Raw genomic sequence first — 20,897 nt, forward strand, 5'->3', positions numbered from 1 at the left:
ATTTCACACCTCCCCCCGACCAAGAGTCATGTTTTTCTCCTAGGCTCAGGGCTGGTGCAGACCTCAGGTCGCCCTGCTTATGACGTATGTCCAAAATGGCGCCTGCTCTTTGTCTTGGTTGCCTTTGAGAGGTGAGCGGAGAGAGAGAAACTCGTGTCCGTATCGGTCACTTTTTTTTTTTTCCTCTCTCTTCTAGTTAGCCTGGTGAACTTTTCCTCACAGCGTTTCAAGCCTCGTTCCCTCCAGTCTCCTCTTTCCTCTTGCCCGCCAGTGTCTTGGGCTATTTAGGTTCAGCTCACCTCACGTTCCAGCGCTGGTGTGTTGAGTCTGCTGCTGGTGTCCCGAACTGTGGGCTCCCACGCTCTCCATGCAGGTCCACTGTGAATCACTAGTTCCAGAAGAGTTTCCTCTGCTGTTTCTTCCTCTACTCTTCCTTGAACCTGCAGTATCTCCACTTTTATTAAACTGTCTCTTCCCGGACTATCAGTGTGCTCCCTTCCTATTCCACCATCTTGCCACTTCTCCCTGATTTGATTTTAAAGAAGATAATGTGACCTACTAAACTGATTTCATGATCTGTGAGTGAGCCATGATGTAGGATTTGAGGAACGCTGGGGCTTTGCTGACTTGGTAAGGTTTGGATTTTATTGTAAATGAAACAGGGAAGCATTAGAGAATTTTAAGCAGAGAGGTAACATGATATATGTTATATTTTGAAAAAGCACGGCCCACTCTACAGATAATGGAATTTATGTGTGGATGGGTAAGGGGCAAAGATGGAAGCTGGGAGACATGTGTAACTTAATCTATTTCTCACCATTAGCAATTCATCAGATTTTCCTTATCACAGGACCGGAGCTGTGGCACAGCTGGTTAACGCCCTGGCCTGATGCGCTGGCATCCCATATGGACGCCGGTTCTAGTCCTGGCTGCTCCTCTTCCCACCCAGCTCTCTGCTATGGCCCGAGAAAGCAGGGGAAGATGGCCGAAGTCCTTGGGCCCCTGCACCCACGTGGGAGACCTGGAAGAAGCTCCTGGCTTCGGATCAGCGCAGCTCCGGCCGTTGTGGCCAATTGGGGAGTGAACCAGTGGATGGAAGACCTCTCTCTGTCTCTCTCTCTCTCTGCCTCTTCTCTCTCTGTGTAACCCTGACTTTCAAATAAATAAATATTTTTTTTAAAAAATATTTTCCTTATCATATATGCTAAAGATAACAACCAGCTTCTAAATAGAAGTTTTATGGCTAGTATCTTCAGATGGAACCACACATGTGAACCCTGACAGAATTGGTGCTCAGTAAACATTGGTTTCCTTAAGCCTTAACGGAATTTTTCTTTGGCTGAACAAGGTTCATCTGGAAGAAAATTCAGCTTCTCTGCAAATCTCATCTAGTTGTTCCATCTTGATTGACCTCAGGCTGTGTTCCTTTGATGCCACACTTATCTTCAGGAATCTGCACCTGCACAGCCAATAGCCCCTGACTCAGATGGCTTCTCCACGGTGGATCAGGGCTTTCTGTCCTTGATAAACAGCTCCAGGCACTTGATCACTTTGTCTTTGCTACTGATGGCAGAGAAATCCTGCATTGTGTACACTTTGCCCTTAACACATGGAGCTAATGAACAGGAAAGCTTTTTTAAGGAGAAAAGCTTCTTTGGCAAAGGACAGTATCAGAAAAGAGCTCCTGTGGAGATGCTTTTAACCTGCAGCGTTCTTGATATTTTCACTACGTTCCCTCCCACACTCTGCTTTCTGTGAGGCTTTTAGGGATAAAAGCGAAGGCCCCCTCCCCTCTTTGGCTTCAGGTTGGGTTTGGTCAATGGGAATTGCCTGTGGAGATCTGATAATGGGAGAGGAATAGGTTTCGAGTATGTCCTCCTCAGGCTTCTTTTCTGCTAGGTTATCTTTTTTTTTCTTTTTTCTTTTTCTTTTTTTTCTTTTTGACAGGCAGAGTGGACAGTGAGAGAGAGAGAGAGACAGAGAGAAAGGTCTTCCTTTTTCCTGTTGGTTCACCCCCTAGTGACTGCTGTGGCCGGCACACCACGCTGATCCGAAGCCAGGAACCAGGTGCTTCTCCTGGTTTCCCATGCGGGTGCAGAGCCCAAGCACTTGGGCCATCCTCCACTGCACTCCCAGGCCATAGCAGAGAGCTGGACTGGAAGAGGAGCAACTGGACTAGAACCTGGTGTGGCAGTGCTGCAGGTGGAGGATTAGCCTATTGAGCCATAGTGCCGGCCCCTGCTATGTTATCATTGATTCACATTGTCCTTCTGCTAAAGGTCACAACTGCTGAGAGGCAACCCTGTGTTACAACTGTGGTTTTTCTTTCTGGGTTCTGGTAACCCTTTCTGACCCTCAGACTCGGCAGTGTCATGGGGAACTGAGCCCTCCTGGTTTTCCTTAACGTTGCCTCACTTTGTAAATAAAGGCTTTGCACAAGCTTCTCAATTGTCCCACCTGTTTCCTGTTAGTCCCAGGATCCTTAGATGTTTCTCTACAGGAGAGCAAAGTGGGAAACTATAACACATTTAACTGAAAATCTGTAAAGTTGTTTAAACATCCAGAAAAAAGTAAAAGCTAGGAAAAGCTGCCTAATAGGAAACTCTCCAATTAACTCACTAGCTCAGTCCATGGCCACCAACACATGAATATTTATGGTATACATGCACCTGTCTGAGCAGAACTGGCAGAATTGTTTTGAGGAGAGACTGCTTAAATAGGACCCCTAGTGACTGGGCAGAACAATTTTATTACAAAATTCTTCTGATTGGCAAAGGTAGCAGTTGAATATGATGGAAAGAGACTTAGTTATGCAATATAATGAGTAGTGTTTAGTGTGAATCACAAATATTCTGTCAGAAAAGTCACTGGTTAGAAGCAGCATGTAATGGTATTCAGAGCACAGCTTTTGGAGATGGATGTCCTGTGTCCAAACCCTACGGCTTATTACTTGGGATGCTTTGAGCAAGTTACTTTATAGCTCTCTGTCTGTGTCCCCATCTTAAAATCAGAAAAATAAGAATACCTAGCTTACATTATTGCTATGAAGAAAAAATGAATTGATATAAAGCAATGAAAAGTGTCTGGTGATACTGAATAAATCTGTGTATTTGTGTATCCTGAACATAAACAAGAAATTTCTGGGACGGGGTCTGATTATTATTCCATAGAGTAATAACTTTGTTATCTTTCTCCTGATTGCCTTCCCCTTATGGGATGATGAAATGAGAGTTGCATGGACAGGCTCACCCATGCAAGAGGATGACACTAAAAGAGGGAAATCTCCAAATATGATTCTGGACCTTACGGAGGAAGGAGATGACCTCTTACCTTTTTTTTTTTTAAAAGGTGTATTTTATTTATTTGAAAGGCAGAGTTACAGAGAGGCAGAGGCAGAGAGAAAGAGAGAGAGAGAGAGAGAGAGAGAGAGAGGTCTTCCATCTGCCAGTTTACTCCCCAGATGGCCACAAGGGCCGGAGCTGTACCGATCCGAAGCCAGGAGCCAGGAGCTTCTTCTAGGTCTTCCATATGGGTGCAGGGGCCCAAGTGTCTGGGCCATCTTCTACTGCTTTCCCAGGTCATAGCAGAGAGCTGGATTGGAAGCAGAGCAGCCAAGACTCAAACCGGCACCCATGTGGGATGCCGGCACTGCAAGGTGGTGGCCTTACCCGCTACACCACAACATTGGCCCCAACCTCTTATAAGAAATGGAGAGATGCCTGTGCTCCCAGTGTAAATAAATTCTCACTGGGAAGAGAAAGTTTTATCTTTTAGAATATATCTCCGGGCAAAGATAAAATTAGTGTCCTAGAATGGTTCCATGGCTTTGGGCTGCAACTTTTCCTAGAAATATAAACACAGAGGTGAGCCCTTTATTATCTGTTCGATAATCTTTTTCTTTTCTTTTTTTTTAACATGTAATATCTTTTTTTTAATTTAGTAAATATAAATTTCCAAAGGTCAGTTTATGGAATACAATCTCCCCTCCCCCCAATTTCCCTCCCACTCACAACCCTCCCATCTCCCGCTCCCTCTCCCCTTCCATTCACATCAAGATTCATTTTCAATTATCTTTATATACAGAAGATTGGATAATCTTTTTCTTTAACTTAGGTCCTACCAAAATGTTTTTCCAGAAAGCCCTAAATGTGCAGAAATGTTAAAATTTTACTTTCTGTCACCTGCCACAAGAGATTTGAAATCTATGGGGTATGAGATGGTCTTCAAAAAGTTCTTGAAAAAGTATGTACTATGAAAAATTTCCACATATTTTGCACCAAAACAAACTTACCTTTTAGTTCTATTTTTTCCATGAAATTTTAGAACAAAATTCAGAGTTACAGAGATGAGAGAGAGACACACACAGAAAGGGATAAGTTGCATCCACTGATTTATTCCCCAGACGGCTTCCCACAGCCAGGGCCGGGCCAGGCCAAAGCCAGGAGCCTGGAGCTTCACCCAGATTTCCCACATGGGTGGCAGAGGCACAAACAGTTGACCATATTCTTCTGCTTTTTCTAGGCCATTAGCAAGGAGCTGAATAGGCAGGAGAACAGCCAGGACAAAAACTGGTGCCCATATTTGATGCCAGTATTGCAGGAGGTGGCTTTACCCACTATGCTGCAACACAGGCCCCTTCCATGAACTTTTTGAAATACCCTTGTTTAAATGTTATGCATCAGGATCTTCTGAGTGATGAGAAGCCACAAAAATTGCCTGATAATTTTTGAAGTTTATTCTTATGTGAGAGTTCATTAATAAACATATTTGCTTTCTCTGTACCACGTGTTCTCTGTTTTGTAATGAAATTCAAAACATTAGAAGTTTGCTGTGGAATCCAAAATAATTTGCAATTAAAATAATGAATGTAATGTCACATTTATGAACTTAAATCCAAACATTTTACATAAATGAAATGGCAATATTTTAAGAAGGGTACTTAATATTTATATTTTACAGAATAATTAAGACTCATGGGAGTTCAATAACTTGGAAATTCATTGAACTACTGAGTGGTAAAAGTAGGACTCCATGTTTGTGTGACCTTAAAACTCACTCTCTTAACTGATTCCGTTGGAAGCAGGGTCTCTTTTTTCAAAGGGAAATTCAGAGGAGTCCTCCACTCCTTCTGCTGGTAGATGTCTGTCAGCTTCTGAGAAACTGAAAGAAAATGACCTTTCTCCCCTGCATGGCCCCGATCAGCACTTGAGCTTTGGTTTCATATCATGAACCTGATCAGGTACATTGGCCAAGGTTTGCTCTTGGAGGCCTGAGTTTGGAATCAGAAAACCTGACTTCACTGTCTAGTTCTACCACTTAATAATTGTGTGACCCAAGACAAGGTGGCTGTTCTCTCCGAACTTCTGATTATTCATCTGTGAAATGGGGATTAAAATGCCTGTATGGCCTTACTCACAGGGCTATTTGTGAAGATCAAATAGTATAATGTAGATGACGGCACTTTGTAGACTGAGAAACTTTCCAGAAGAATAAGGTATTAGTATTATTTACTCACTAGCAGTCATGTATTTTGCAACACTGAGTTGAGGGAAATTAAAAAAATGGGTGAGATGTGATCACTCCGTTTGTTTTTTAAACTACCCCATATTATAAATCACACATGGTAAACAATCCTATGAACCTGTCAAATAGGCAAATTCCTGCTTTTCCTTTCACCCAACCTTAACTTTGTCCAGGATGGCATGTGCCTGACTGCAGAAGATGAGTCTTAATTTGTCCAAGTTCATGGGGCTCTCCTGCCCCCTGCTTTTCCTGTGTCAGTTTGAATCTTGGCAGGAAACAGAATTTCACTCACAAGGTCAACTCAAAGGATTGAATCATTTATGGCAGTGTGGGCAGGGTTAAAGAGGTCATTGAAGCACCTAAAGACCAACTGCACTTACAGGCTGTCGCCACCCTAATCCCTGAAAAGACAAGAGATGGAGTGTTGTTACTAGAGCTCAGAGAGAGCTCGAAGCATGGATCAGGATGTCCAGTGGGAGCAGAAGTGCTGTGGGGATATAGTCCCTGCCAGGGCTGCAGTGCTGGGGTGGGACAGTGGGGAGGAACAAGGAAGAAATGCCCTGATCTTTCTCTCATCTTTCAACCTTTGTTCATATCTCTCATCTGCCCAACTTGACCAGAATCCAGAAAGGCTCACAAGGACTTCATCCGGATCAAGTAGGAGGTAGGAAGGTGTCTGTCATTGGCATTTCTGGGAAGAGTTGCCTTTCCTGATGAAGGGAGTCAGTAGATGGCAGTTCCAATAGTGTGCCTTTCTTTCTTCCATTTACTCTGTGAATAAGGGCATGATGGCCAGAAGGCAGCAACTGTTTTGCAATGATGAGGCAGCAGTCATGAATTTGAAGGATGACATGCTAAGGGTCTCAGCGCAGAATGATTGGAGAACCCTGGACTATGGCGGCCTTGTGGCTACTCGTGTAGTCATGGTCGTCTTGTTGCTTTGTTTTGTAAGTGCCTTTTGAATCTCTACACTTTTATCTGGTTCAATTCCTATATAACATAACATATTCCTTTCACAGATATTATGTACACTTGATCTGAGGAGATATAATAAAACTTGTCCAATTAAAAAACAGTTCAAGCAGTAAGGGAAAAGTATTCTCATGACCTAGAAAGTAGAAATATGACTATCTGCGTTCATTTAGTCCTCAGTTTAAGAAAAATGTGAAATTTGCAATTAAATGCCACGTCTTTGGTACTTTGGTCATATTTTACCCATTTGTAATATCTGTGTAGTCATTATTTTCAACTGGACTGCAGGCTGTATTGCTGGAACTGTATTGGTCTTGCTGACTGCTTAATTCCTGAGGGCTTATAATGCCTATCAGGTGGTTGATTTAAATAAAAAATGTCCAGAACAACTAAGTTTGAAAACTGCCCTTTGCTGAGGTTAAGACTTTGTTAATTTTCTTAATGAAAAATTTTCACAGTCACAGCTTCTCAGATAAAGTTTTATCTTATAACAGCTGGAAAAACATAGATTTTGATTTCTCTACAAGCTCTGCATATTTAGGGACATTCCCTTGAATGTGAGTCAATGAATGGAAGCAGAAATTTGCAGATCATTCTGGGTCCCAAGACTGTATCTAGAAGATGTCATGGAGGCTGTGATCGAATGCCCTGCTCATTTAAAAGAATTCACCTTTATTCAGTCATCTGTCCAGTCTGTAGACAAATACCTCATTTCCTAACCTCAAACTAAAAGTAGATTTACTTAATTTAGGAGGAGGAGGATATGGACTGAAACACAAGCATAATTTTATTGGGAAAGAAGGAGGGTGGCTGGGATCTGCCATATTGTGCAAACATCTTATTTTTAAAGATGAGGTGTTATTAATAGTAACGTGGTTAAAAAATATAAATACGTAGAGTAATGTTGTTCACAGCATGAAGCAAATAACAAAATTAGCTGTTTTGTTTTTAATAACTTGATGTACTTCTGTTACAAAAACAGTATAATCTAGATGCTATTATTTACATTCTGTCATATGGCTTCAATCGCATATTAGGTTAAAATTATAATGCTAGCATTTACCTTGCTATCCAGTTGAAGATGGGGTTATATAGAGAGCTAGGTGCCTGTTACTAGCTTATTTTTACACCAGTAACTTGAAGAAAATGAATCTAGTGTTGGTTATGATTTTGGTTGAACTTGTTTGTTTAAATTGTACCTACCCATTGTAGCATAGATTGATTTTGGATGTGAGGTGAATTACTAAGGAGCCAGAGTACTTTTTAATATTTTGGTAATTTGATTATGATAACAGTTCTCTGTAATCTGGTCACAGGAAGACAATGTTCCTTTTCATAATCCATTTTACCAAGCTACCCACAGGAGAAAAACACATTTGTAATAATTTCGTAATTTAAAAACCTCTGAATTGCTAAGGATTACAGAGTGTAAAATTGAATAGAACTGCTTTGACTGGCCAATTTATAAGAACTGTTTTCAAGCTCTACATGTTTATTTTCCAAACATTTCAAATTAGCACATTAAAAAAATCAAGAATCTGTGATATTGTGAAGACAGATCAGGAATAACTTATTTTCCCCTCAGAAGCAAAACAATGGCTATGATATTTATTATTTTGAGGAAAAAAAGGAAAAGAAGTTACTAGGAGGAAAAGGAAAGGGCTGTACATTCCCAGGTATCAGCCATTCGGCAATTTTCTTTGATTATGTGAGATTCTCATTTAAATTACACAGACATTAGCTCAGTGTCCAAAATTATTAAGGATGGAAAGACAGTATAAAGTGATTTCATGAGTGCTTGTATGCTGTAGCCATTCAGGATGTCAAGATAATGATTTGTTCCTGATTTACATTTAATGAGGGAGAATTTAAAATCAATGCCTTTATGTAGTCCAGGCTTACCTGGGATACATTCCCAGAGCATGCATAAAAGGCAAGCACTTTGTGTGTCTCTGAAGGCAGTGGAGGAGTGGGCAGTGGGAGGAGGTTGTGGGCTGAATAGTTCTATTATCAATTTTACACCATCTCTTGATGGCTATAATTGCTTTTATGGGGTTTAGTTACTCCCAGTTGGCTCAGCTTAAATTTCATCCATATCAGAATTACAGAATTCAGAGGGGGAGAACCAAATCCCTATGGATCATAAAATTGGATGCTGGATAGTTAATCTGTTTCATGAAATACAATGCAAAAGAAGCGATTTGTTGTATTTTGGAAAAATAAAGTAGCATCATAATTAATGAACTGAAGGCATGGTCACCTTTTCCCCAAGTATTTCCTTATTATGTTTTATTTATTTATTTTTTTTTTATTTTTTGACAGGTAGAGTTATAGACAGTGAGAGAGAGACAGAGAGAAAGGTCTTCCTTCCATTGGTTCACTCCCCAAATGGTCGCTACAGCCGGTGCTGCGCCGATCCAAAGCCAGGTGCTTCCTCCTGGTCTCCCATGCAGGTGCAGGAGCACAAACACTTGGGTCATCCTCCACTGCCCTCCTGGGCCACAGCAGAGAGCTGGACTGGAAGAGGAGCAACCAGGACTAGAACCCGGTGCCCATTATGGATGCCAGCACCACAGGTGGAGGATTAACCAAGTGAGCCACGGTGCCGGCCCTTCCTTATTGTGTTAACTTGATAAGAATTGTGGTCTTTTTTCTTATATTTAAAAATAGTTTTAAAAAATCTGGAGTACGGCCAGCGCCGCGGCTCAACAGGCTAATCCTCCGCCTAGCGGCGCCGCCACACCGGGTTCTAGTCGTGGTCGGGGCGCCGGATTCTGTCCCGGTTGCCCCTCTTCCAGGCCAGCTCTCTGCTGTGGCCCAGGAGTGCAGTGGAGGATGGCCCAAGTGCTTGGGCCCTGCACCCCATGGGAGATCAGGAGAAGCACCTGGCTCCTGCCTTCGGATCAGCGCGGTGTGCTGGCTGCAGCGCGCTTGCCGTGGCGGCCATTGGAGGGTGAACCAACGGCAAAAGGAAGACCTTTCTCTCTGTATCTCTCTCTCACTGTCCACTCTGCCGGTCAAAAAAAAAAAAAAAAATCTGGAGTAATTATGTTACAGGATGATGAAGGCGATCTCTGTTCTTGTCTCATGTCGAAGAAGAATTTCTATGTGGACAGGGACAGTGAATAAAGTGATATTTATTGAAATTAGGAAACCTCCCACTGCAGTAGTCAGGAGCAGAGCTGTAAGGGAAGAGTTGCCCAGGAAGCCTGCGAGTGCTGGCTTTTTATACACAGAAGTGGCTACCTAGATTTAACCAATCAGGGGGAGGAGCAGAGTAAAGGCTACTCAGAGGATAAAGATAGCAACTAGAGAGCTGGGAAAAATACCAGCGAGAGGCAGGAATAAAACTCGAGGGCTGGAATTTATAATCCTGTCTAGCCTATTCTTTTCATAAAACTAAGTGTTGTTAAAGGAAGCCTCTGGGAAGAAGCAAGCAGTTTGTCCACTCTTAAAGGAACTCTGCCCCTTTTCTCATTCCAATAGGGATCTGACCTAAACTACATATTAGCCCATCTAACTCCTTATAATTATAAAAGCTGCTGTAAGAAATTATACAAAGAAATCATGTATACTGTTTATCTGGTTTCTCCCAATGATAACATTTTGCAAAACAGTAGTGCAATTTTGCAACAAAGATATTGACATTAATATAGGAAAGGCACAGAACAAGAGGATTCCTCTTGCTGCCTTTTATAACCACACCCATGTGCATTCTTCCCTTGCCCTTCCTTAAGTTCTGACAATTACTAGTCTGTTCTCCACACCTCTAATTTCTCATTTAAGAAATGTTGTATGAGTAGAATTTGTATGTAAACTTTTTTTAAAGATTTATTTATTTATTTATTTGACAGGTAGAGTTACAGACAGTGAGAGAGAGAGACAGAGACAGAGAGAAAGATCTTCCATCCGATGGTTCAACCCCTAAATGGCTGCAATGGCCGGCGCTGTGCCGATCTGAAGCCAGGAGCCAGGTGCTTCTTCCTGGTCTCCCATGTGGGTGCAGGGGCCCAAGCACCTGGGCCATCCTCCACTGCTTTCCCGGGCCACCGCAGAGAGCTGGACTGGAAGAGGAGCAACCGGGACTAGAACCTGGCTCCCATATGGGATGCTGGCGCTGCAGGCGGGGGATTAACCTAGTGTGCCACGGCGCTGGCCCCTGTATGTAAGCTTTTGGGATTGGCTTTTCTTCACTTGGAATTAATATTTGTGATTTATCCAAGTTGTGACATATATTAAAAGTTTGCCTTTTTTTAAATGTAATAATCATTCTATTCTAGTTTAATAAAGAGAGAACACCTGACAGTCTAGGTTGGGAAAGAACAGAGAGCCCAGTCTGTTCAGACAGAATTTTTTATGGATATGGACGTAGAGCTTGTGTTTCGCTCCTCCTCTCCCCACCCTCTTCTGGGATATTGTTGGGTGGAGAGTTTTAGAATGTGGGGGCTCTGAATTTCTTCCCAGAACTTCTAGTGTGCAGAAGATTCACCTAAGCTGCCCCTGGGAGAGGGTTGGGACCCATCTACCAAGGTCATCAAACAAAAGCAATACTTTAGATATATAATTGTTAACAAGTTTGCCTCTACATTTTTCCCCCATTAAACCAATCACAAAAATTCCCATTTTCTTCAAAAATATTCTCATTCTCTTTGGTTGTTCTCACACACAAAAGCTGATACCTACCCATCTATGTTAACATCTTCCCCTATTCCCCAAGAGAAGTAACCCATTATCTTAGGGGGATAGCATGGATGAAGGTACATTTTCTGTATTTTCTTGGAGTTAGTATATGGGTATAGAGCTGGTTATGGGTTTTCTTCTCCTACTGTCTGCCTTATGGTGTTTAAGGGTGGCCTTGGGAAAGAATGTCCTGAACTTTCTAGAGGGCTGGTCATGGCATCTAATAGAACAGGTGAGAAGTGCTAGCTCACAATCCTCTGTTAGAGATGAAATGAACAAATGTATTAAAGACACGTGGTATAAAGACAGGAAGGAAAGGTGTGGGAGCTATAGGGCCAAGGAGAGAAGATAGCCAGTATTTCCATGACCCAGTGTTGGGCCAGAAATTCCAATCCTATTCAGCCTGTCCTGGAGTTGTCTGGCCCCATCCAACAAATGTTGAATACAAATTTGTACTTGTCCAGTTTGATTGACCCAGAAAAAATTTAGGAGCCTCACATAGACACTCCACTGGGGCATCAGTTAGTATGTCTAACTGTCTGTTTCTTTTGAAAGGCTGGGTTTCACAACCCTAGTGTGGGAGTTCCAGGGAGCCTTTTGCCAGGAAAAGGCTGTGTTTTATTCTCTTTCCCAAGGGAGAGGGCATGTCTGTCTTTGTCTTGAAAACCTGATATAGGGGATTTGCTATTTTCCTATATCCAAGGCCAGAATTGTATAGTGAGTAAAGCCACTGCTTGTGACATTAACATCCCATATGGACGTTGGTCATATACTGGCTGCTCTACTCTTTGCTAATGGCCTGAGAAGGGCAGTGGAGAATGGCCAAGTGCTTGGGCCTCTGTCACCCAACTGGGGGACCTGGGTGAAACTCTTGGTTTATTGGCTTCAGCCTGGCCCAGCCCTGGTCATTGCAGCCATCTGGGGGAGTGAAGCAGTGTGTGGAAAATCTCTCTTTCTCTTGCTCTCTGTGATTTTGAGTTTGACTTTCTTTTCTTTTTTTTAAGAGAGAGAGAGAGAGAGAGAGAGAGAGAGAGAGAGAATCTTTAATATGCTGGTTCACTCCCCAAATGGCCACAGTGGTGGGAGCTGGATCAGGCTGAAGCCAGGAGCCAGGAGCTTCTTCCAGTTCTCCCACATGGGTACAGGGGCCCAAGAACTGGGACCATCATGTACTGCTTTCTCAGGCACATTAGCAGGGAGCTGGATCAGAAATGGAGCAGCTGGGACTCAAATTGGTGCCCATATGGGATACTGACTCTGTAGGCAGCAGCTTAACCTTCTATGCTTCAATGCTGGCCCCTCTGACTTCCAAATAAATAAATAAACCTTTAAAAAAGATGCCAGATCTGTCTTAAGGTTGTAGGAGTAGGAATCTGCTACATGGCTTGTATCCTCTCTGGCTCCTATCTCTGTTTTCCAGAGAGAAGATGAGCCCTAAATAGTTTACTTCCTGACAGACCACTTGTGCTTGTCTTTGGTTACCTGGTAGCCACATTCTGTTAGGAAGTTAAGGGTACTACTCAAATACCCAAAATTGGAGTGTCAGGTGGCAGAACAGACCAGCCTCTATTCATCCCCTTTAGGAAATTGGTCTTTTAGGGCCTCTACTGGTAGGTGTAGGCTGTCTATAAGTCCTTGTGGCAACTTTCAGAGACTGCGATGGTGGGAAGGTCCCAGCCGAGGACGTCGGATTTGAATCAGTCCCAGTGCAGGTTCAAGTTCCCCTGCCCACCCTTTCAGACTTCTCGATAAAGTACTTTGACCTCAAAAGAAAATAAAAAGTCCTTATGGCAGTACTCTCCACTTTAGCTGTTACTTTATATCCTGTTTGATAACCCATTTAAAGGTAAATGAGAACTGTGACAGGAAGGTTTTTAGGAGACAGAGGGAAAGAGAGAGATAGAGATAGAGATAGAGATAGAGATAGAGATAGAGATAGAGATAGATAGATAGATAGAGAATCTTTCATCCACTGGCTCCCTTTCCAAATGCCCATAACAGCCAGGACTAGGCTAGACTGAAGCCAGGAGCCCAATACTCAATATGTGTCTCCTATGTGGGTGGCAGGACCCTAGTACTTGAGCCATTGCTTGCTGCCTCCCAGAGTATACATTGGCATGAATCAGAAGCAGAGGAACTGGACCTTGAACTAGGTACTCTAATATGGAATACAGTCATCTCATGAGGCAGCTTAACCACTGCACCACATACTTACCTCAATGTCCCTGTATTTTTTTTCTTTTTGGATATTTTCTTTGCTCTGAAGTATAGTTTAACTGCTGATTTAAGTTTAGCCACTCCTACCTTTTAAAAATTGATTTCTTACATGACATACATATTTTTTTTAATCTTTTATTTAATGAATATAAATTTCCAAAGTACGACTCATGGATTACAATGGCTTCCCCCCCCCCATACCGTCCCTCCCACCCACAACCCTCCCCTTTCCCACTCCCTCTCCCCTTCCATTCACATCAAGATTCATTTTCGATTATCTTAATATACAGAAGATCAGCTTAGTATACCTTAAGTAAGGATTTCAACAGTTTGCTCCCACACAGAAACATAAAGTGAAAAATAATAGATGATTTTTTTTAAATGATGATGAAATCAGATCAGACCTATTGTCATGTTTAATCCCAGAGAGAGTCAAGTTGGGAATTGATAATTTCTTTTTTTTTTTTCACCGAAGATCAGTTTAGTGTACATTAAGTAAAGATTTCAATCGTTTGCACCCCCATAGAAACACAAAGTGAAATATACTGTTTGAGTACTCGTTATAGCATTAAGCCTCAATGTACAGCACATTAAGGACAGAGATCCTACATGAGGAGTAAGTGCACAGTGACTCCTGTTGTTGACTTTACAAATTGACACTCCTGTTTATGGCATCAGTAATCTCCCTATGCACCAGTCATGAGTTTCCAAGGCTATGGAAGCCCCTTGAGTTCTCCGACTCTTATCTTGTTTAGACACAGTCATAGTCAAAGTGGAGGTTCTCTCCTCCCTTCAGAGAAAGGCACCTCCCTCTTTGAAGACCTGTTCTTTCCACTGGGATCTCACTCACAGAGATCTTTTTGCCAGAGTGTCTTGGCTTTCCATGCCTGAAATACTCTCATGGGCTTTTCAGCCAGATCCGAGTGCCTTTAGGGCTGATTCTGAGGCCAGAGTGCTATTTAGGACATCCGCCATTCTATGAGTTTGCTGAGTATCTCACTTCCCATGTTGGATCACTCTCCCCTTTATTTATTCTATCGGTTAGTGTTAGCAGGTACTAGACTTGTTTATGTGCTCCCTTTGACTCTTAGTCTTTTCATTATGATCAATTGTGAACTGAAATTGATCACTTGGACTATTGAGATGGCATTGGCACATGCCACCTTGATGGGATTGAACTGGAATCCCCTGGTATGTTTCCAACTCTACCAATTGGGGCAAGTCAGCCCGAGCATGCCCCAAATTATACATCTCTTCCCTCTCTTATTCCCACTCTTATGTTTAACAGGGATCACATTTCAGTTAATTTTCAACACTTAAGAATAACTGTGTGATAATTACAGAATTAAACCAGTCATATTAAGTAGAACAGACAAAAAAATTACTAAGAGGGATAATGTATTAAGTTGTCCATTAGCAGTCAGGGCTATGCTGATCAAGTCACCATTTCTCATAGTGTCCATTTCACTTCAGGAGGTTTCCTTTTTGGTGTTCAGTCAGTTGTCACCGATCAGGGAGAACATATGGTATTTGTCCCTTTGGGACTGGCTTACTTCACTCAGCATGAAGTGTTCCAGATTCCTCCATTTTGTTGCAAATGACTGGATTTCGTTGTTTCTTACTGCGGTATAGTATTCTAAAGAATACATATCCCATAATTTCTTTATCCAGTCTACCATTGATGGGCATTTAGGTTGGTTCCAGGTCTTGGCTATTGTGAATTGTGCTGCAATAAACATTAGGGTGCAGACCGCTTTTTTGTTTGTCAATTTAAACTCCTTTGGGTAAATTCCAAGGAGTGGGATGGCTGGGTCGAACGGTAGGGTTATATTCAGGTTTCTGAGGAATCTCCAGACTGATTTCCATAGTGGCTTGACCAGTTTGCATTCCCACCAACAGTGGGTTAGTGTCCCTTTTTCCCCACATCCTCTCCAGCATCTGTTGTTGGTAGATTTCTGTATGTGAGCCATTCTAACCGGGGTGAGGTGAAACCTCATTGTGCTTTTGATTTGCATTTCCCTGATTGCTAGTGACATTGAACATTTTTTCATGTGCCTGTTGGCCATTTGGATTTCCTCTTTTGAAAAATGTCTATTGAGGTCCTTGGCCCATCTCTTAAGTGGATTGTTGGTTTTGTTTTTGTGGAGTTTCTTGATCTCTTTGTAGATTCTGGTTATTAACCCTTTATCTGTTGCATAGTTTGCAAATATTTTTTCCCATTCTGTCGGTTGTCTCTTCACTCTCCTGACTGTTTCTTTTGCAGTACAGAAACTTCTCAATTTGATGCAATCCCAATAGTTGATTTTGGCTTTGACTGCCTGTGCCTCCCGGGTCTTTTCCAGAAATTCTTTGCCTGTGCCAATATCTTGAAGGGTTTCTCCAATGTTCTCTAATAACTTAATGGTGTCAGGACGTAGGTTTAGGTCTTTAATCCACGTTGAGTGGATTTTTGTGTAAGGTGTAAGGTAGGGTTCTTGCTTCATGCTTCTGCACGTGGAAATCCAGTTTTCCCAGCACCATTTATTGAATAGACTGTCCTTGCTCCAGGAATTAGTTTTAGATCCTTGATCAAATATAAGTTGGCTGTAGATGTTTGGGTTGATTTCTGGTGTTTCAATTCTGTTCCATTGGTCTATCCATCTGTTTCTGTACCAGTACCATGTGTTTTGATTACAACTGCCCTGTAGTATGTCCTGAAATCTGGTATTGTGATGCCTCCGGCTTTGTTTTTGTTGTACAAGATTGCTTTAGCTATTCGAGGTCTCTTGTGCCTCCATATGAATTTCAGCATCATTTTTTCCAGATCTGAGAAGAATGTCTTTGGTATCTTGATTGGGATTGCATTGAATCTATAAATTGCTTTTGGGAGAATGGACATTTTGATGATGTTGATTCTTCCAATCCATGAGCATGGAAGATTTTTCCATGTTTTGGTATCCTCTTCTATTTCTTTCTTTAAGGTTTTGTAATTCTCATCGTAGAAATCTTTAACGTCCTTGGTTAAGTTTATTCCAAGGTATTTGATTGTTTTTGTAGCTATTGTGAATGGGATTGATCTTAGCAGTTCTTTCTCAGTCATGGCATTGCTTGTGTATACAAAGGCTATTGATTTTTGTGCATTGATTTTATATCCTGCCACTTTGCCAAACTCCTCTATGAGTTCCAATAGTCTCTTAGTAGAGTTCTTTGGATCCTCTAATTACAGAATCATATCGTCTGCAAAGAGGGATAGTTTGACTTCTTCCTTCTTGATTTGTATTCCTTTGATTTCTTTTTCTTGTCTGATGGCTCTGGCTAAAACTTCCAGAACTATGTTAAATAGCAGTGGTGAGAGTGGGCATCCCTGCCTGGTGCCTGATTTCAGTGGAAATGCTTCCAACTTTTCCCCATTCAATAGGATGCTGGCTGTGGGTTTTTTATAAATTGCTTTGATTATATTGAGGAATGTTCCTTCTATACCCAATTTGCTTAGAGTTTTCATCATGAAAGGGTGTTGAATTTTATCAAATGCTTTCTCTGCATCAATTGAGATAATCATATGGTTTTTCTTTTGCAGTCTGTTAATGTGGTGAATCACATTGATTGATTTGCGAATGTTGAAACATCCCTGCATACCAGGGATGAATCCCACTTGGTCTGGGTGGATGATTTTCCTGATGTGTTGTTGTACTCTATTGGCCAGAATTTTATTGAGGATTTTTGCGTCTATGTTCATCAGGGATATTGGTCTGTAATTTTCTTTCAGTGCTGCATCTTTCTCTGGCTTAGGGATTAAGGTGATGCTGGCTTCATAGAAAGAATTTGGGAGGATTCCCTCTTTTTCAATTGTTCTGAATAGTTTGAGAAGAAATGGGATTAGTTCTTCTTGAAATGTCTGGTAGAATTCAGCAGTGAATCCATCTGGTCCTGGGCTTTTCTTTGTAGGGAGGGCCTTTATTACTGTTTCAATTTCTGTTTCAGTTATGGGTCTATTTAGGTTTTCTATGTACATGACATACATATTTTTAATCATTTTACTTTCAAATTGTCTGTTCTTGACAATGAGATATAATGGGTCATCTTTTCTTAATCCTTTCTGCAAATCTCTTTTAATTGGAATATTTAGACAACTTATACTTTTTTAAAAAGATTTATTTATTTGAAAGTCAGAGTTACAGAGGGGCAGAGGCAGTGAGAGAGAGAGAGAGAGATTGAGAGATCAATCCTCCATCTGCTGGTTCACTTTCTAGTGGCCACAATGGCTGGAGCTGTGCTGATCCAAAGCCAGGAGCCAGGAGTTTCTTCCTGGTCTCCCACACGGGTGCAAGGGCCCAAGGACTTGGGCCATCTTCCACTGCTTCCCCAGGCCATAACAGAGAGGTGGATCAGAAATGGAGCAGCTGGGTCTACCACTTACACTTAATATAATTATTGCTATGTTAATCCTTAAGTCTTATTTTATTTTTTGTTTTCTGTTTGTGCTTTTTTCCCCTATATTCTACTTTTCTCTGTTTTCCTGGATATTAAACACCTTTTAACTTTATTTTGATGGTTCTGTAGTATTTTTGATTGTATCTCTATCAATACATAGATCCTTGAACAGAAAGTAATGGGTTTAATACACATTACTTACCACAATCTACTGAGATAATTTTTCTGCCAGTTTTAGTGAAGTATAGAAGCCTTGCTATCCTTTTTGACCCTTCACTCTATATTTAGAACTACATCAGTATTTGTTTGCTTCAATCTCCAAATGCAATTTAGAAATTCTGTTATGTTGACTCAATATTTTTTTCTTTCTTCCTAATATTTCAAGAATATTTATTTATTGCTTTCTTTCTCTTTAGAGAAGTTTGTGTAATCATTCTTTCAGAGTAAGTCTGATGACATCAGATTCTCTCAATTTTCATTTATCTGAGAAGGTCTTGATTTACCACTGAAAAATTTTTAACGAGAGGGAGAGAGAGAGAGATAAATATTGAGATTTCTACTCACTGCTTTTCCCCAAATGTCTGCAACGGCCAGGGTTGAAACCTGGAGCCAGGAACATTATCCAGGTCTATTCTGTGGGTGCCAGGAACCAAGTTACTTGAACCAACACTGCTGCCTTCCAGGATCTACATCACCAGGAAGCTAGATTCAGGAGCCAGAGCTCAGAATCAAACTTTAACACTCATATGGGATGTAGTTTATTAACTACCTAGGTTAATGCCTGTTTCCATTCTTAAAAAGTACATTCACTGTGAGCCAGCACTGTGGCGTAGCGGGTAAAGCTGCTGCTTGCAGTGCTGGCATCCCATATAGGCACCGGTTCAGGTCCTGGCTGCTCCACTTCCTATCCAGCTCTCTGCTATGGCCTGAGAAAGCAATAGAAGATGGCCCACTTCCTTAAATGGTGCAAACGGTTGGAGCTGGGCTGATCTGACGCCGGAAGCCAGGAATTCTGGGTCTCCTACATGGGTGCAGAGGCCCAAATACTTGAGCTATCTTCTATTGCTTTCCCAGGCCATAAACAGAGACCTGGATTGCAAGAGGAGCAGCTGAGACATGAACTGGTGCCCACATAGGATGCCAGCGCCGTGGGTGGAGGTTTAGCCTACTATGCCACAGCTCAGGCCCCAATCAGTCATTTTTATTAATGTGATTTTAAATATTACAATATGAGACTCAGGATCTTACTTGAACTTTCCATTTTAACTGGTTTTCCACAAGAACACTTTAAGGGGGAAATACCACCTTGTTATTATCAGGTGAGGCTGTGAGTTCTGGCTCCCAGCTGGGTTTTCAGTGATATTTCGATCACTAGAAAGAATATTAGTGGCCTACTATAGGTCAGTTTAGATGGAAAGAGTTACGTTTCTAGATATCAGAGCAACTGATCAAAGCAATAAGCCAAAATGAGAGTAACAGTCATGCCTTTAATTATTTAGTATGATAGTACACGAAGCAGTTGAACTGGAGATAGTTTTGGCTACCCTCATATTCCATGGGAAGGAGTACAATTGAGGATCCTGTGGGACAGCACTAATGAGGCAGAGTCTCACTGAGCAGGGATCCCTGACCAAAAGGCTACTGCAGTTCTGTGAACCCAGGAGCTTAGGGGAGGGAAGGGGAGAGGGTTAGTAATGGGAAAGTACTGAGTACTGAGTCACAGTGTTGAAAAGTGTTTTCAAGGTTGATTGGTTAGGAGATCTCAGAGATGTGAGATCTAGGCATGCTGATGTGCATAACAGCATGGCTGGCTGGAGGCCAAGTCCTTGAATCTAATTCCGTTCAGATTCTGAAGTGCGCTAGTTGTGCCGTGAATCTGGTGTGGCTACAGCATTTTTCCCCATAAGGCTTGGCAGAAAAAGCCTTGTAATTGCCAATGGTAAGATTTTGGCTATAACCCATGCTACTCAGGGATTTATTATTGTTTCTCAGTTGGCTTCAGCTGATACCATGGTAGGAGTGGCCTCACTATATCTAAGTGACAGAAGAAGTCCTGACTCTGCACAAGGCCTCCTCTGTTCTACCCCGCTGGAGAAAGGAAGAGCACTTCATCACTGCTGGACTGGGAGTTCAGACTCCAGTGACACCAGGCTTCTTTGCTGGCAAGGTTGGAACTGGGGCACAGCTTCTTCTGTGGGGTTTGGCCCCAGCAGAGCCACAGTTGTTTGTAAGGTTTACTTGGCTCCCTTTTTCCTGGACCGCTGGCTAGAAGGAGCCTGTTTTGTTGGGCCTTTTCCATCCATGTTTGCTTGTGTTTCTCAGCTGCTGGTTTCTTCCATTCTGTGTCCGGAAGATAAGACAAAAAGAAAATCCAAAGTTTTCACTGCTGTGTTATTTCTTCAATCCTGAGGTTCTAGTCAGTTCGCCACCTCCTTTTTGCCTTCCTGAGATTTCTTATATATGACAATCAGTTTTTAGTTCTAGCTGGTTCGAGGAATAGAAATAAGTGTCTATTATTCTAGAAACGAAAGTGCTCATTAGTGTACATTTTTCCATTTTAAATTTATGCCATAAAATATTGAAAACTGAAAGGAAAGTTTTATGGCAGAGACAACTACTTCTGTACATTGCCGGTATTATTTTTTAGAGACAAACACTTTAATCACTTGTTTCCAGTGACTTTGGGGTTGACCTCCATAGAGTCAACTAATATATTTGCTTTGATAGTTTTTAATTTATCACCTCTAAACATCATCTTATCATGCTATGAAATAATTTAATTTGCTCACACTGTGTCTTCCTTGTTTCATCAAATGTCTTTAATCCCTGGTGCCCCCACAGATCAGCTAGGCAGCTTCACATTATCATAATTTGACTGTATCTACCATGGTGAGTGTTAGTACTCCCTGTTTTCCACCATTTTTCTCCTTCCTCCATCAAACAACCTCTGACATTTACCCATGTACTTTATCCTCTTTCCTGCCACACTTTTACATAGTTTTATTTTAAAATATCTTGGTGTATGCAGTTTATATATTACCACTTTATATCTGTTAAACTGTAATTAGTCAGTGTCCAGATGGAAGACGGAAATC

General features: G+C 41.7%; 1 protein-coding gene across 3 annotated transcripts in view; it reads left to right on the forward strand.

Annotated features, from left to right (window-relative positions):
• The window catches only part of LGSN (lengsin, lens protein with glutamine synthetase domain), a 136,055-nt gene that overhangs the window by 10,988 nt on the left and 104,170 nt on the right, over positions 1 to 20,897 (forward strand). Inside the window, exon 2 of one of the 3 annotated variants that reach the window (XR_016233368.1) lies at positions 835 to 1,140. The exons of 1 other annotated variant lie outside the window; for it this stretch is intronic. The gene's annotated coding sequence lies outside the window, so the exon portion shown is untranslated. Of the gene's footprint in view, positions 1 to 834; positions 1,141 to 20,897 lie in introns of those variants that run through there. One more of the 3 variants, XR_016233367.1, reaches the window with a different exon arrangement.

The sequence above is a fragment of the Oryctolagus cuniculus genome, chromosome 5, assembly GCF_051225735.1.
Source record: "Oryctolagus cuniculus isolate XC-2025 breed Fujian yellow rabbit chromosome 5, ASM5122573v1, whole genome shotgun sequence".
NCBI classification, from domain to species: Eukaryota; Metazoa; Chordata; class Mammalia; order Lagomorpha; family Leporidae; genus Oryctolagus; species Oryctolagus cuniculus.